Source organism: Oryctolagus cuniculus, chromosome 20 (genome assembly GCF_964237555.1).
Source record: "Oryctolagus cuniculus chromosome 20, mOryCun1.1, whole genome shotgun sequence".
NCBI lineage: Eukaryota > Metazoa > Chordata > Mammalia > Lagomorpha > Leporidae > Oryctolagus > Oryctolagus cuniculus.
This window is the reverse complement of record NC_091451.1, coordinates 3568307-3580468: the sequence shown is the minus strand read 5'-3', so window position 1 is coordinate 3580468 and position 12162 is coordinate 3568307.

The window sequence follows — 12162 nt, the reverse complement described above, 5'->3', positions numbered from 1 at the left end:
TGGCTAAAACATCCAGCCCTATATTGGATAGTATATATCCTATAGTGGATTTATCCTAATTGGAGATATATATCCTATATTGGACAGTAATGGTGAGAGTAAGCATACTGGTCTGGTTCCAGATTTTAGTGAAAATGCTTCCAGCTTTCCCTTATGTGATTATTTAAATATTTAAAAAATAGAAGAGTAAAAATAGTTAATTCCTTAATCTGATCAAGATAGTCTAAAATGTACATGCAACAGTTAATACAGGATCATTGAATGCTTTCTCTGGGAGTGGACTCAGACAAGATTCCCTCTCCTTGTTACCTCTCCTCAGCATTTCACTGGATGTTTAGTGATGGAAACAAATAACAAACAGGAAACTTGAACTATAAGGATCTATTTTGGGCAACCATACATGTGGATCCCATCATTATATGAAAGATAACCTGACAATAATTAAACACAATTACTGGATACAAGATCAATAAATGAAACTAACACCATTACTATGTAACACAAAAAATCTTATTAAACAACAAAAAAGACAAGGAAACAAATATCTCAATAAAAAATAAGTAAAAGAGGATTAATCTATGTACTATCTTTTAACATTCTTCAAAACAATATATTTAAAAAAGTCCACAGACCTAACAAAAAATGAGTGTAAAATATGAAGAAAAAGGTCCAGAAGCCAAAGAACAGTCAGTGAATTGTAACTTCCCCTGCAACAGGTTATGTCCATCAACAAATCACAGTTTCGTAGCAGGAAAATAGACACAGGAGGCAAGGAGGGATTCCTGGAGGTGAGACCACCTAGAAGCTGATGGCTGCTCCCACTTTAGGGAGGTTCTGGGCCCAGGAGGAGGAGGTGGCTTCAGATCTGAACTCAGACCCTGTGGCTCACTCCTGCTTCACATCGCACAATCACAAATGGCCCACCTAGCTATAGGGAGGATTCTGATTGCCTGCATCTGTTCTGATGTGCGTGCTCAGAGGCTGTGCAAATTGCTCAATCAGCAGGATCCTTGGTTGCAACACTACCTAATCTTGCAAGATTATCATTTTGGGAGCTGCCATAGTTGCAGATTGCTTTGAGGTGTCAGTCAGTGGCTCATACTCCACTTTCTGTGACTGTCCCTCACCATAGATGCTGGAAACCAGGAGGCTGGGATACCTTGGAAGCTGGGGTATTGGACATGGTGGGTGTAGTTCTGGGCATCAGGTAGGGGGAGCATGCAACTTATTGAAATTGTATGGAAATGCTTGTAATGAGGCCCAGGAGAACCATGGTTAGCTCTGAAATCTATGGATGCAGGCTCCTTCTTGGAAAGCCTCTTCCCTAATTCTTTTGGCCTATGAAGTGTGGACTGGAGGAGCACCCAACACATCATACATCCTGTCCTGTCACTGTAAGCAGCTACTCTGGATCACTCACAAAGTACCTGCTGGGAAACTCCACACCCACAGCTCTAGTCTCCCCCATTGTGTAGTGAGGATATGAAAGTCATTAAAGAGAACCAGGACTGCAGGGTGAAGCTGTGGTTTGTGCAGTTTTTGGTTACTCCTTTCTCCAAAGTGGTTACATGAATCCCATGACTTTAACCCACTGTTAATTCAAAACCATTTGTTCAGTCTCCATGTGTTTCCATATGATGTAGAGAATCCTGAGTCGTTGAATTCCAGCTTTATTCCATTTTTCATCTAAGATGATGCATGATGTTATTTCAAATTTTGAATTTGCTGAGACTTGAATTATGGCCTAGAATATGGTCTATGCTTTTAAGAGTATCAGATACATCAAACTAATATGGCGTCTGCAATTAAATTGATTTGTTGTTCAGGAACAGTCTAGAGACTTCCCTTTATTGTATGATTTTATGGGTTATAATTGCTGTAATCTTATTTTTAATAATGAGAAAAGTGAGAGTGATAAAGCACATTGTTGGAATTTTAGTACTGTTGGAAACTGAAAGTATTGGCTTTTTATAACAAAATAAGGCAAATCAATGAAAAAGGAAAATTATGTGAACACACTTCGTAAAAGTCCACATACAAGTAAAAGTGCATGAGGAGCCAGCATTGTGGCAGAACAGGTAATTCTTCTGCCCATGACAGCATTCCATATGAGCACTGATTCATGTCCTCATGGCTGCTGCACTTCCAATACAGCTCCTAACTAATGGCATGGGAATTCTGCTAAATATGGAATAGTTCAAAGAGAAAGCACAGTTCTTTGATAACCCTTTCTTGGTTGCATTTTACATATCATCTAATGTTGAGCAGCACAATATGATAAAAATAGTTTTTTGAGGAAAAAACAGGCAAGTCACAGGACAGAATAAAACACCTGGTCACTCAATAGAATGGATTATTTGTTTTTAATAATTTATTTTTATTACTGTAGAGAGAACAGATTTCATGTAATTCAAAGGCACAATTCTAAGGTTATAATGATATTTATCTCACCTCCTCTTCTGTATTTCTTTTCTAATTTTTCTGATAACAGTTTTATATACAGGCTTAATGTACCACTAAATAAAGAGTTCAACAAGTCCAAAGTAGAAAGACCACTGTTCACAGGAGTAAAAACAAGCATTATAAATAATAATCAAACCCCAACATGAAAGTTTCACTCACATACAATAAATTTGCTTTGTACTCTGTATATTGGCCAGTACACATCAGAGAAAACATGATTTTTTTCATTCTTCATTTTGAGGTCATCAACTCCCTGTATATTTTGGATGGTTTCCTAGTACCTTTAATGTTCATAGTTTTTCAGAATCTTCTAGGCCCTAGTGCTATCATATTCATTGACAGGAAATATATATTTACTCTTGTGAATATTTAGAGAACTATCTTATATTTTTGAAATTGTCCAAAATGTAGTTCTCTGTGCCATATTTTTCATCAAGTGGCTCACAATTCTCTAAGTTGTGTAACTCTTTCCATGTACATGATTTTGCAAAATTGTGTCACTACAGTGGACTTATTCAGATATTTAAATTAATGTATTCTCTTTATATTTTGTGTTTTAAGTACTCAAAATAAAAATTTGACCATAAATATTTCTTAGGTCAAGGCACTTTTATGTTGACTAAAAATTAATATGTTAATTAGTATGGTCTTTTCTAATTTAAGTTCCTTATTTTTTGCTATTCTTTAATGTAATTTTAAGGTTTGTATTCATCTATGCCATCTCTATATGATTGTGACACTATTTCTACAAATTTGTCTTAGAATTTACCACTGCCAACTGAATGTGTAATTAATAACCTTATTTATGACAATACTAACACAAGGAAACAGTGGATGCCATAGTTTGGTTTATGATTCTGTGGTCATAAACTCAGTTTAAATGCTGGAAGTTATCCTAGAAGCTGTCATGAGTACAGGATTTCAACACATGACAGGGCCAGTACCATCATGGTCATCAGCACGGGATACTACATCTTTCTGGATGTTACTGGAGTTGTAAATTATTTTCTGATCTTTCAAATATTCCAAAATACATTTCCCTGACATAAGATTTTTCCAGTTTATTTTGGACTCTTCTATAGAAATACCCATCCACATGTTTATCTTTAAATTATGTCTCACACTAAAAGACTCATTGTTACTTAAGGCAAAGCAAACTTTTCCCTTGCCATGTGCATCAGATTTGTATTTTTTATATTGACTTTCATTTTATTACTTTAACCTGTGTTTATCACTATCCACATGGAATCTAATCTTAGCACTGCCATAATATGGTCATTCTTTGGGCATTTATATTGTAATGCCATGAATTTACTCAAAATTATTCAAGTTGTGTTAGCAAACTCCATTTTCATGTTCTATAAAATCACTTTTGGACATCAAATTGTTTCAGACTTTCAAGGACACATGTGTTTTATAGTTTATTTTTAGGGGCTCAAAATTGTTCATTTACTTTAAGTTTTCCACGTATTAGGTTGAAACACTGTTATCTTAGCTCTAAGATTATTGAATTCAATGGCATAAAATTTCTTAATTTAGGAGTGTACAAATTTTCTGTAGTTTAAATGTTTATTTAGGGCTGTTTTATCTATGTCTGTTAGATCACCTTGTGGCCTTATTTCTACTTCTACTACATTTGTTATTGGCACACCCAATAGTCAATATACCACATAAATGTAATTGTCACATTTTTCTATTTTACATATTGTATTTGAATTTGTTTACTACAACCCGAGTAAATAGACAATAACCTAATTTGTACCAATTCCAGTGCAGGAAATTTAAGGCTACCATTTTAATGACATTAACTCTCCAATTTCTGGAAGTTATCCAAACAAATTTTATGTTCACGGTATCTGAGTACAATCTAGGGCCTGTTCCATCAGTCTCATTAACAGGGGAGTTCAGTTTTAGCCTTACATACATTCATGGAACTTGAAATTAACATTTCAATTTGAAAATTTAGGCCAATATTTTTGGTCCTTAAGTTCATTGAACTCACTCTTTTTCACAATTATTTGTCTAGGCTAATCCCAGCCCTGTGAACCTGTGGCCATGATGATTTAAATTTTTATTGTGAGGTCACCATCACACTCAGCATTCTCTAAGTTGTCCTGGAAACTTTCAGGTATACAGTGTCTCAGAGCCATCTTAGCTGAGCATAATCATTCCTTCTTCTCGGGTAATATATACATACATATATATATACATATGAAAAATTATCAGCTATATATAATTTATATGTATATATATAAAGCTTCTGGATTTTTACAGAACTTTACATCATTGATTATTCAGTTTTCTGATTATTCAATTTTTCCACTGTGTGTCTAGATATTGGCACATTTCTGGACAAATATGTGGGTAAGTGGCAGGATCTTGATGTGGTTTTGATCTAAGGATTATATGTTTATCTAATTTTAGAGGTTGGTAGAGAGAGAGAGAGACAGAAAATATGAGTTACATCTGGTGGCTTAATCTCCATCTAGTAATGACCAGTGGCTAGATTATTATGTAACTCTGAACTATGCTTTTTAGATAATAAACTTTATACATATATATAAATTTTTAAAGAGCTGCTCTATATACAAATATAAAATAAATGAACTATATATATACACATATGTATGTATAAAAGCATGGATTATTTTTCACAATAATCTTTGAAATGTGCTTGTCACATTATTATTTTTACTATCAAGTCATTGATTTCTACTCATAATATTGAAAATATGATTTATATTCTAGCCAGTAACCTCTTTGTGTATTTTGTTATGTATACATCATGACATAGTGTATGCTGATCCTAGTACAGAGAACTGTAGCTCATCTTGCTTAACTTTTTCATTGTGGTTTCATCAATTTGATGAAAATACTTTATGTTTTCTCTTTATTTTTCTTTAAACTATTTTTTGAACTCTTTTACTTAATTTAGGATTAACTTTACAGGCATTAATTAAATGAAAGTACATTTTTTAAAAAATTCACAGTGGTAATGGGAGAGGGAGGAGGGAGAAGAGTTTGAGCATGTGCGAGAGGGAGTGGAGAGTGAGAAGTCTCATTATATTTCTAGATCAGTATGTATTAAATACATGGCACTTGTATAATAAATAATATTTTTTAAAAAAATAAAATTATCAGGATTGTGAAAAGAGATCTATGCACAAGAATATTCACTGTGTTTCTTCTTAAAATAGAAACGTGGAAATAAGCCAAAAGTTGAACAATGAGAGAATGAATAATTAAGGCACCAAAAAGTGTACCTCAATTTATATTCCTTGATTTTAAAACTTTTCTCATAGTAAAATAATTTACTGGATTATTATTCACTAAATTCTTTTATGTCTACTGATAACTCTATTATTTATCCTATGTTCTAATTACAATCATCAAAATGTAATTCACATGATAAAATGTGTATTATTTTAATTTTTGTCTTTATTCACTAGTGTGATCTGTATATATTGTCAATATTCTATTTGGGTGGCTTTTTCTTTATGACATCAACATGATGAAAATTACTTCAATTCTCTTTGCAACTATTTCATGCCCCAAATTCTCAGCCCATCTTGACCCAATCTTTCTCAGTTCTCAGATGATTTTTTTAGCTTTTTTGGAATTCCAGAGGAATATAAATTAACTTTTCATCCTCTGGGAACTGAGAAAGATTAGGTCAAGATGACCTGAGAATTTGTGGCATAAAATAGTTGCAAAGAGAATTTAAATAATTTCCATCATGTTATGTCATAAGAAAAAGCCAAGCAAGTAGGATACTGATGATATAAAAAGGTCACACTAGTGAATAAAGACAATAATGAAAACAATGCACATTTTATCATGTGAATTATATCCTGATGATTGTAATTAGACTATAAAGGATATATATATATATATATATATATATATATAAGGATATATATAGGATAAATAATAGAGTATCAGTAGACGTAAAGGTGTTTGGTGAACAATAATTTAGTAAATATTTTTACCCTGAGAAAAGTTTTACAATCAAGGAATGTAAATCAAGGAATATTTTTGGTGCCCCTGTGGGGAGCAACTGAGACTAGACTAAATTACTGGAACTAAGACTAATTCTATGCATCTGATCTCCCATCATATGGCGCTGAGAGAGTAAACAACTTCTACACAGCTGCCTCACCAATTCGACTAATAAGCTGCAGGAGCTGATCCTGCTCCTGATTGGAGGAGAGCAGCGTGCTCAGCGTGTGGGGAGAGAACGCCAGGAGAGTTGGGATTGGTGGAAGAGGACTATAAAGGAGGAGAGAGACAATATGCACCAGGAACATCTGAGGAACATCTGAGCAACCCCTGAAAGAGCCGGCCGGTGGTGTGCCACTCCTCCGCGGAAGCGGGGAAAGCGGTGGGGGTGCCACCCCTCTGCGGAGGAACGGGGGCCAGCAGCAAACCTGGGAAGGGCCGGGGAAAAAGAACAGCGCAGGATCTGGTGTCGTTCCTCCACGAGTGGGGGAGCGACAGCCACCTTAATTCCTTATTCATTCTCTCATTGTTCAAATTTTGGCTTATTTCCATTGTTTCCATTAGAAGTAACAAGCAAATATCCTTGTGCATAAATCTCTCTTCACAATCGTGGTAATTTTAATTTCCTTCTTTTTCTAAAATTTATTTATGTTATACAAGTTCTGTGTATTTCATTTATACTGATTTAGAAATACTGTGATACTTCTCACCCTACCCTCCATTTTGCCCATGCTCCAAACCTTCTTCCTCCTCCCTCTCCCATTATCACCAATAATTTTCATAAAGATCTTGCAGTTTAATTAATGTTTGTAAAGTTAGCCCTAAATTAAGTAAAAGAGTTCAATAAGTAGTGTAAAGAAAATGGACAAGCATAAAGAATTTCCATCAAATTGATGAAACCACAATGAAAAAGTTAACCAGGATGAGCTACACTTTTCTGTACTAGGATCAGCATACACTACATCATGATGAATACATGTCATAGAAATAAATGAAGAAGATTAAAAGTAATGTTCCAATAAGGATATGACCCGTATTCTGATTACTGGAAGTGACAGCAATAATGTAAAAGCAATACTAGTGTAACAAGCATATGCAACAGAATTGGGTCAACCAACATGTATTAAATTTGCATTAATCTTGAGAAATAAAAGAAATCAACAATGATAAGTAAAGAAAATAGGCCGGCGCCGTGGCTCACTAGGCTAATCCTCCGCCTAGCGGCGCCGGCACACCAGGTTCTAGTCCCGGTCGGGGCACCGGATTCTGTCCTGGTTGCCCCTCTTCCAGGCCAGCCCTCTGCTGTGGCCAGGGAGTGCAGTGGAGGATGGCCCAGGTGCTTGGGCCCTGCACCCCATGGGAGACCAGGAAAAGCACCTGGCTCCTGGCTCCTGCCATCGGATCAGCACGGTGCGCCAGCCGCAGCGCGCTGGCCGCGGTGGCCATTGGAGGGTGAACCAACAGCAAAAGGAAGACCTTTCTCTCTGTCTCTCTCTCTCACTGTCCACTCTGCCTGTCAAAAAAAAAAAAAGAAAAGAAAAGAAAAGAAAATATGCCATTTATCAAAAAAGCCACCCTTAAATGAATGATACTGGCATCTACAGTTACATTTTGAAAATTATCAATAATCACAGATTTTTTTTTAACATTCACAAAAAAACACCAAAGTTAAAAGTATATTAACTATATGGAAGAATGAGAATATGAGCCAAAAATGCTTCTGATGAAATATACATAAAAGTGACCAAAAATTAACAAAATTTTGAGTATGTTTATGATCTTCCAATATAAAATCCAAGCAACATATGCATAGGTTTAGTTCTTGGATGGGCTTTCATTAGACTACTAATCATTTACACAGGTGATAAGAATATTCTCAAAGAGAAAACTAGATATACAAAGGGGTGCATTGTTTAGAATTAAAATTACATTTCAATATCTTGAGTAGGATTCAATTAATTGATAGTAACAATAATAATGTGATTAGACATTTAAGAGATTTTTGTGAAAATTTGGCCACGCTTACAAAATGTATACATTTTATTTATTTATTTATATATTTGTACATAGAGCAAAACTTCAAATATATATATATAATTTATTATCTAAAAAGTACAGTTTAGATTTCCATAATAATCTAGCTACTGTTCATTACAAGAATGGGGAGTAAGCCACCAGATGTAGCTCATAGTTTCTGTCTCTACCTCTTCACCAACCTCTAAAATTAGATAAACATATACAATCTTGAGATCAAAACCACATCAAGATCCTATCACTTACCCACACAATTGTCAGGAAATGTGCCAAGATCTACACACACACAGTGGAAAATTTGAATAATCAAAAAACTGAATAATCAAACAATAATTTAGAGTTCTCTAATTATTTTTTCATGTATATGTATATGTTACCTTGAGAAGAGAATGATTATGATTGGTAAGATGACTCTGAGACACTGTATAACTGAAAGTTTCCAGGACAACTTATAGAATGTTGGGTGTGATGGTGATCTCACAATAAAAATTTAAATCATCATGACCACACGTTCACAGGGCTGGAATTATCCTAGACTAGAATATTTATGAAAAAGAGCAAGTTCAATGAAATTAAGGATCAGAAATATTTACCTAAATTTCCAAAGTAAATGGTTGATTTCAAGTTCCAAGAATGTATGTCAGGCTAAAAATGAACACCCTGGCTAATGACACTGAAGGAACAACCCTAGAATGTTATCAGTTACTGTGAACATACAATTCGTCTGGACAACTACCAGGAATTGGAGAGTTGATGGCCTAACAATGATAAAGAAAATCACGGTAGCCTTAAGTTTCCTGCACTAGAACTGGCACAAATTAGGTTACTAACTATTTATTCAGTAAACAAATTCAAATATAATATGAAAAACAGAGAAATGTGACAATTTCATATATGTGGTATACTGACTATTGGGTGTACCCATGACAAGTTTGGTAGAAGCAGAAATAAGGCCAAAAGGGGATGTAACAGACATAGATAAAAACAGCCCTAAACAATTGAACTACAGAAAATTTGTACTGTCTTAAATCAAGAAATTCTATGCCATTGATTTCAATAGTCTTAGAGCCAAAATAACTGTGTCTATGTTCATCAGGGAAATTCTCTTTCTCTATTGCATCTTTTTCAGGTTTAGGAATTAAGGTGGTGCTAGCTTAGTAGAAAGGACTTGGGAGGATTTCCGTCTCTTTCAATTGTTTTGAATAGCTGGAGACATACTGGAGTTAGTTCTTCTTCAAATGTCTGGTAGATTCATCATTGAAGCCATCCAGTCCTGGGCTTTTCTTTGTTGGGAGGGCCTTTAATATTGATTTTTTTTTTGTCTGGGTTATGGGTCTGTTTAGGTTTTCTATGTCTTCATGGCTCAATTTATGTAGGTTTTTTGTGTCCAGGAATCTATCCATTTCTGATAGATTTCCCAGGTTGTTGGCATACAACACTTTGTAGTAATTTCTGATGACCATTTCTGTGGTGTCTGTTGTTACATTTCTTTACATCACTTATTTTATTTTGTTATTTGAATCTTCTCTATACCTTTTTTTTTGGTAGTTGGGCCAATGGTATGTCAATTCAATTTTGTTTTTGTTTTTTGTGTTTTTTTGTTTGTTTCAAAAAACCAGCTCTAGGTTTTGCTGATGTTTTCTAATTTTTTGCATCCAATTTTGTTGATATCATCTCTAATTTTAATTGTTTCCTTTATCCTACTAGTTTTGGGTTTTGTCTGTTGTTTTCCTAGACCCTTAAGATGCATTGATAGCTCATTTATTTGTTGTCTTTTAAATTTCGCATTGTAGGCACCTATTGCAATAAACTTTCCTTTAATACTGCTTTTGCTGTATCCCATAAGTTTTGAAAATGTTGCACTGTCTTCATTTGTTTCCAGGACGTTTTCGATTTCTGTTTTGATTTATTTTTTGATCCTTTGTTCATTCAGGAGCACATCGTTCAGTCTCCATGTGTCTGCATATGCTCTAGAGATTCTTCAGTTGCTTAGTTCGACCTTCATTCCATTGTTGTTTGAGAAGATTATTGGTATGATTTTGATTTCTTTGAATTTGCAGAGAATTGTTTTATGGCCTAGTATGGAGTCAATACTAGAGCAACTTCCGATATCTGCAAGGTACATTTGGTTTACAGTGTCAAATAAGTCTACTGTTTCCTTGATGATTTTCTTTCTGATTCATCTGTCCATTGCTGAAAGTAGAGTATTGAAACTCCCCAATAATATTGTATTGGAGTCTAAGTCACACTTTAAATCTTTTAACATTTGTTTTAAACAGCCAGGTTCCCTGTAATTTGGTGCATATATGTTTATAATAGTTACATCTTCCTGTAGAATTGATCCTTTATTCAATACAGAGTGCCCTTCTTTGTCTCATTAAGTTTTTGTGTTAAAAGCTACTGTCTAATATTAAGATGGCTATGTCAGCTGTATTTTGCTTTCTGTTGGCATGGAATATCTTTTTCCACTCTTTCACTTTCAGTCTGCATGCATCTTTGTTGGTAAGATGTGTTTTCTTGTAGGTAGCAAATAGATGGCTTTTGTTTTTTAATTCATTCAGCCAGTCTGTGCCTTTTCTGAGGAGTTGAGGCCATTTACAATCAAGGTGACAATAGGCAATGACTTTGCTCTGCCATTTTTCCAAAGATATTCCTAATGCATACGTTGAACTTCCTTTGAACTTTTACTGAGAGGTTTTCTTCTTTTACCTTATTTTGCATTGGTGGCCATGTTTCTGACCTGGAAGAATCAATACCATCAAAATGTCCATTCTCCCAAAAGCAATTTATAGATTCAATGCGATACCAATAAAAATACCAAAGACATTCTTCTCAGATCTGGAAAAAATGATGCTGAAATTCATATGCAGGCACAGGAGAACTCGAACAGCTAAAGCAATCTTGTACAACAAAAACAAAACTTGAAGCATCACAATACATGATTACAAGACATACTAAAGGGCACTTATAATCAAAAGAGCATGGTACTGGTACAGAAACAGATGGATAGATCAATGGAACAGAATAGTTACACCAGAAATCAACCCAAACATCTACAGCCAACTTATATTTGATCAAGGATCTAAAACCAATTCCTGGAGCAAGGACAGTCTATTCAATAAATGGTGCTGGGAAAACTGGATTTCCATGTGCAGAAGCATGAAGCAAGACCCCTACCTTACACCTAACACAAAATTTCACTCAACATGGATGAAAGACTTAAATCTATGACCCAACACCATCAAATTACTAGAGAGCATTGAAGAAACCCTGCAAGATCTTGGCACCAGCAAAGACTTCTTGGAGAAGACCCTGGAGGCACAGGCAATCACAGCCAAACTTAACAATTTAGATTGCATCAAATTGAGAAGTTTCTGTACTGCAAAAGAAACAGGAAAGTGAAGAAGCAACCAACAGAAAAAGTATTTGCAAACTATGCAACCGATAAAGGTTTAACCAGAATCTACAAAGAGATTAAGAAACACCACCAGTACAAAACAACCCACTTAAGAGATGGGCCAAGGACCTAAATAGACATTTTTCATTTTTTTCAATTTATTTATTTATTTTTTATTTAGAAATATAAATTTTCAAAATACAGTTAATGGATTACAATGGCTTCCCCCCCATAATTTCCCTCCCACTCACACTCCTCCCATCTCCCAC